Genomic DNA, 6,168 nt, shown 5'->3' with positions numbered 1-6,168 from the left:
TTTTAATGTAAAGAAGAGTTAAACATTTATAAACTATGTTCAGATGTGCTAAAAATAAATTAGCCTTAATTTTTGGTAACTGTTCTCATCTTGCTCTGAAGCCCCTCTTCCCACGGTGAGGATTACAAAGCGAAACTTCAGGTGGATAATTTCATCTATTTGGGCTCCATGGTATCTTTTGATGAATGTCAGTCTCTCAGGGCTTCTCTTTTTCTTATTGTCCTTTAACACATTTAGATTAATGACTTTCAACTTCACATTGGGAGAATATTCCTGCTCCCATCTTTGGTAGACTATTTTGCTTAGAGATGAGGGGCACAGAGACCTGTGGCAGGGTTGAGGAGGTTGGCAGTGGTGTGTGCTAACACTCTCTGCTTAGACTCTTCCATCAGTTGTTATGTGGCAGAAGTTGCCTATTATATGTAAAGAACACTCAAAGTTTAGAAACAAACCCCATTTTTTTCTCTCTACAAAGCATGACTTTCAAGGCTCCAAAAAATTACCTTTGGGCCTTGAAGTTGACCAAAGATGTTTTACTTCTAGGCTGAGTTCTCCTTCTCTCCTAGAACAATAAGGCAAATATTTGGGCCTTAAAAGCCAAAGGGGTTTAGTGAAAGAAACCTGCTTAAGGATAAGAGAAGATGCCTGAATATGTAGCTAAAGGTATACAATGCTACTTTAGCATAGCAGGTAAGCAGATATGCTTTCAAGTCAGATAAAACAGATGAAATCCCAGTTCCTCCATTTATTAGCTTTGCCATCTTAAGAATGTTATGTGACATCTCTGAGCCTTGGTTTCCTCATCTGTAAAAAAGGTAACTAAGTTTTTAAAATGAGGATTAAACTAGTTAATATTTGTAAAGCATTGTGTGCTTTACACATAGCAAACACGTAAGTGGTAGTTATTAGACTTCAGAATTCTTTTGCAAAGAAAAAAAATGAACATGACACTGAAAGGGAGGCTAGTACTGTTTTAGGCTCTTACATATGGATATTTCAGATTCCAAGGACATAAGCATGTTCAAGATGTTTCCTCTAGTAGAACACATGAACTAAAGGCATAAGGATGGTAGGGAGTGAGAAGACCAGGCATCGCAATAGTCTTAGCGAGGCCTGGCTGGGTGGTAGGTAATCTGACTGTGAATCTAGTGTCTGCAAAGAAACCTAGCTAACAGAGAAATGCATGTTAAAAATTAGTTCTCCCTGGTTCTTCTGTATGGCTGATAAAGTCAAGTACAGTAAGAGTCAGACTGAGTTGATTAATGCTGTTTTAATGAATAAATGAGAAGTTGTGAGGTTATCTTGATTTTCCCCTGTTTTTACTCAGGTAGTAAATGGAAACCTTGTCATCAGACACAACATGAACTGAATGATCAACAAGAAAAACAAATTGTTTCTCTCAAAGAGAAAATAGAAAAATATTTCTGGAGATCCTTCAGGTACAGAAGCAACTACCTATATCTATATCTATATCTATATCTATATCTATATCTATATCTATATCTATATCTATATCTATATCTATATCTATATCTATATCTATATCTATATCTATCTATCTATCTATCTATCTATCTATCTATGTATATATACATATATACATATATACACACACATACACACACGTTTTATAAGTTGAGTTAAAACTGATAAAATATCAATGTTCATATTTGCTTTATTGTAGATAACTGAGTAAAAGATGGTTAAACAAAAAGAATAATTGAAGGAAATTATGTACATTTTTCCCCCAGACAGTTTCCAAACAAAATTGAAGAATGTAGCAAAGTCCAAATTAAATATTTTGTTCAGCGGAGCTGTCCCTGGAATGTGAGGAATCCTGTAAACAGGCCTTCGGCTTAACCTCTGCATGGTAAAGCTGGGCAGGGACTCTGTTGCAAGAACAGACAAAATGAGAGAAAAAGAACATGAACGGTCGGGCTGGCTGGAAACCTGAGTGAGTCTATTCCTAGTAACCTAAAAGAGTCTGTTTAACACAGAAATACATATCTTATACTTACCTTAAGAGATTTCTATTCTAGTTCCTTTGAAATATACATAGATACATGTACACGTATACACACACATTCACATTGATGCACACACACACACGCACACACACACACACACACACACACACAATGTATAAAATCAATAACAGAGAAGCCATAAAATTACCTTAAATGTGAAACCTCATTGGGCTGGCCCTCCTACTTTTTATTTTGGTTGCCCTAGTGACATTTTCCGCCTTTGAGAGTTCAGTATAATCCTTGATAAATTACTTAAATTGATATATTTTATAATTTTACAAAGCACATCCATTTGTTTTTCATTCATTCAAATGTTTGTCCTTTAAAAGGCCCAATGCATGAGTTATGCTGGGTCCAGAGCATGCTTAGAAATAGCCTTTTCCTCAGAATTCTTGCTAAATTTTTATTTCAAGAATATGCAGAAAAATCGGAAATCATAAAAAAATAAAAAATAATTTAAATGAAAATGAAAATATGATACTCAGCTAAATTGGCAGGATTTAACATTACGCTAATAATAATTTATCCTTAATTAAGACTATGTAACATGCAAATTAATTTTATGTACATTATTTGTCATGCGACAACTCCATGAGATAAAACTCAATATTATTCCCTTTAATACATGTGACACTAAGCTTATAGAGATTAAATGATTTGCTTAGGATCACAGCCTGTAAATTGGAGCCAGATTCTCTTCCTCTAAAAAAAAATCTGTGCCCATTTAGCTACACAATGCCATACCGACAGTCCTTCTGTACTGCTTATCAGAAACGACAGGTTTTTTAATAGCTATAGCTAAGGCACTAAGCTGACTGCTATATTCAGAGAGGTTCTGAGGACCAGAGCAGTTATGGAGATTGCTCTATGAGTACTGCAAACCTTTAGTGAAAGATAGAAAAATTCTTGTATTTTTGTTAACAATGGATCGGGATTAAAAAAAAAAAACAACTTTTTTGCTCATTTCTCTGTTATTTCAACCCAGAAATACCCTTATTTATATTTTAGAAAATCAGAAAAATAACATTTATTTGGCTTTTTTATTGGAAAAGTGCTAAAGTGTTTTTCTTCTGCCATGGAGTCATATCCCCATCTTGTGGTATTTAGAAATTGCTGCAAGCTATTTTAAGCAGTGTTTTTTAACTGTGGGTAGAATTTTAATACCACAGATACAATATCAAATATCAAATACTACCTATAGAATATACAATATTCTGGCTACCTGCTTTTTGATAACCCACGCCCAGTCCAATTCAAGAAATGGGGTACCTAGCCTCGTGGAGGGTAGCGACAAGTGCTGGGATGACATGGCAAAATACTTCATAGCATAGCTAAGAAGCATTTAAGCAGTTTTCCAACTGCCTTAGACTCTGTAACATATTCAAGTTGACAAAAAATATATTTATTACCCTGATGAGTTTGTATTATTTTGGAGTAAGGGTGGTTCTCTAAGAAGCTTCCATCTGGCAGCAGTAAAGTCCTTTCTCTTCAATAAAGGACTAAAGAACTTTTAGAAGAGCTCAGAGGGGAGCTCTTCCATGGCCAGCAGAAGGGAGAGATGGTCAAAGTTCATGCTCTTAGGCAATGTGTCTCTCAACTGTCTGGGCAGAAGCCCTTCAGGAAAACGAGGGATTTCTTAGACAGTGGGACCCAGGACGGTTTGTTCGAACAGAGGGACTGGGAACCTAGCCCTAGCCGGGGAGCTGGTGACGGAAGTGAGCACACACTAAGTAAAAAGCACTGGGTTCCAAGAAACCAGTCAAGAAATATATGCTATCCAAGGTCAATAGATATATTAAGTCAGATTCTTCATATACAAACAATGTTTGTGAAATTCAGACGTACTGTTTATATAATGCAAATACATATTTTCTATTATTTTGATAATTAGAGTCATTTTTGTGGCATAGAGTATGAATTCAAACGCTGCAAATGTACTGATTCTTCATCCCTGTAGATTGTTGAGTCTTCAGGAGTAAGCTATACACACATACTTAAGAAATTTATGTCAGTTCATTTAAATACTGATTTTGAGTAACTTCAAATTACAGGTTTGCTTATGGACCACAAAGGGGGTGAAACTAGTTTTTGACCAATAGATGTGTAATTTTTTACAATGTTACCATTTGAAAAAAATATAAAATGTTAAATAAGTTATTTTCAAACTGGATCGCTAAAGTGAACTTGATTTTAATATTTTAGAAGAAGAGCAAAGTTCTAGCCCTCGGTCTGACACAGACTAGCTTCAAACCCTCAACCCTTTCGAAGATTGTTCTTCTCCTCTGAAAGTAGTAGAAATCAGATAATTCTTGAAGTGCCTTTCAGTGGTATCATTTGTTAAAACTTAATTTTATCAATATACATCAATTAAGGGTTACCTTTAGCTGCATGTAAGAGAAAGGCTCAAACAAGTAAGGCATTTTGGTTTTTTCCTCCTATACCAGGAAGTGTCAGAGGTATGCAGTCCAGGGTTGATGCAGTGGCTCTTTGATGCCTTCGGGAATCCATGCTCCTCCTCACTTCCCACTCTGCTATCCTTTAAAGAGTGGCTTTTGTCCCCATGCTCACAAGATGGCTGCATCACCTTCTCGCTTACTTTACATTCTCATTCAAAGAAAGAAGTAGGTGAAGGGTAAAGGGCAAACGTGAAGGCCAATCAAGTCGGCTTCTTTTCAGAGAGCTCTAACACTGCACCATGCTCTCTCACTTTACATCTCTGGTTAGAATTGTATCATATGGCCTGTATTTGCAAAAAGACTAGAAATGTAGTGTTTTACTGAGCATAGGAGGAAGAAGGAGAGAAAGGATATTGGAAATGCAATTAGCTATATATGCCACATAAGTTCATTTAAAACAAACATTTCATTTTAAAGTAATATGTATTTATTTAATGTTATTTGGAAAGTGAAAGACAAAGAAAACTGTTATTAAGTCAAACATATCTATCGTTGATTTACTATTTTTAGTAATTTTTTGTATGCATATATGTTGATTCAAAAGAACTCAATAAATAAATTAGCTAACCACCCCCCCACCACCCCGCAAAAAGACAGCATTCTAAAAAATATATATCATTTTAACTTGATCTCACGGACAATTTCATATCCTATACTAATCATAGATAATTAAATCAATTATTTCTTATATTTTCTTCTTATATAGTTTTATGGGGTATATTATATTCCATTGCTTTTGATTATTAATGCTCATAGATATTTTTACCTAGAGTTGAATATTTTAAGTTATTGCTGGTTTTAATTTTGAATAAAACAAAACTCACAGAGGAAATATAGCAAAAAATATGTTCTAGTATTAGCAAAGCTTCAGATTTTTGTCAGCTTTTTACTTCAGATGTTTTGATGAAAATAATTAGAGATAGGTCCGAGATCCCTTTTTGTTCCTCAATCTGTCTCCTTTCCTTTGCTTCCTCTTTACAGGTAAGTACTATCATAGATTTGGTATATGGCATTCCCATTTATTTTCAAATACTTTTCTACCTATATTGTGTCTAAAAATGCATATAAAATATCATACCGTACATACAATTCTTTTTTATCCATGTTAATACATAAAGATCTAGTAAATTTTGTCTGCTGTATAGTATCCTAATATATATAATATACATATATATACATATATCTCCTAATTTATTTATTTAATCCCCTACATTGAGAAATTTTCCAAAATCTCACTATGACAAATGCCACAATGAACATCTATATACATTTCTCCTGGTACAAAGTGTTCTTCTAGGGTTGGCTAACTTCTCTATAGAAAGCTAGATAGCAAGTATTTTTGGCTTTGCAGGCCATTCGATCTCTACTGCAATTAGCTCTGCTGTCGTAGTGCAAAAGGAGCCACAGATAATACCTAAACAAACGGGTGAGGCTGCAATCTAGCAAATCTTAATCTATGAAACCAGGCCACAGCTGGATTTGGCCTTCAGGCTGTAGTTTGCTGGCCCCTATGTGAAACTTTGGTAGGTGGACTACCCAGGGAACTTCAACAGCCAGGCCCCGTCCTTTAACCAGCATGCCACCTCTGTGTTATTAACTCTCTGGGTAATTCGTATGCGCATCGAAGTCTGAACCACTGCTACAGTGTACACATAATTAGAGTGGAATTTTACATCATGAAATGT

At 35.1% G+C, this 6,168-nt stretch overlaps 1 protein-coding gene across 3 annotated transcripts in view; it reads left to right on the top strand.

Moving 5' to 3' along the window:
• Positions 1 to 1,644: 1,644 nt before the first annotated feature.
• LOC105293312 (spermatogenesis- and oogenesis-specific basic helix-loop-helix-containing protein 2-like) overlaps positions 1,645 to 6,168 on the top strand; it is a 106,741-nt gene continuing 102,217 nt past the window's right edge. For all 3 annotated transcript variants that reach the window (XM_023531593.1, XM_023531590.1, XM_023531591.1), the window contains exon 1: positions 1,645 to 1,954. The gene's annotated coding sequence lies outside the window, so the exon portion shown is untranslated. The remainder of the gene's footprint in view (positions 1,955 to 6,168) is intronic.

The sequence above is a fragment of the Pteropus vampyrus genome, unplaced genomic scaffold (assembly GCF_000151845.1).
Source record: "Pteropus vampyrus isolate Shadow unplaced genomic scaffold, Pvam_2.0 Scaffold71, whole genome shotgun sequence".
NCBI lineage: Eukaryota > Metazoa > Chordata > Mammalia > Chiroptera > Pteropodidae > Pteropus > Pteropus vampyrus.
This window is presented reverse-complemented; position numbering and strand designations above follow the sequence as displayed.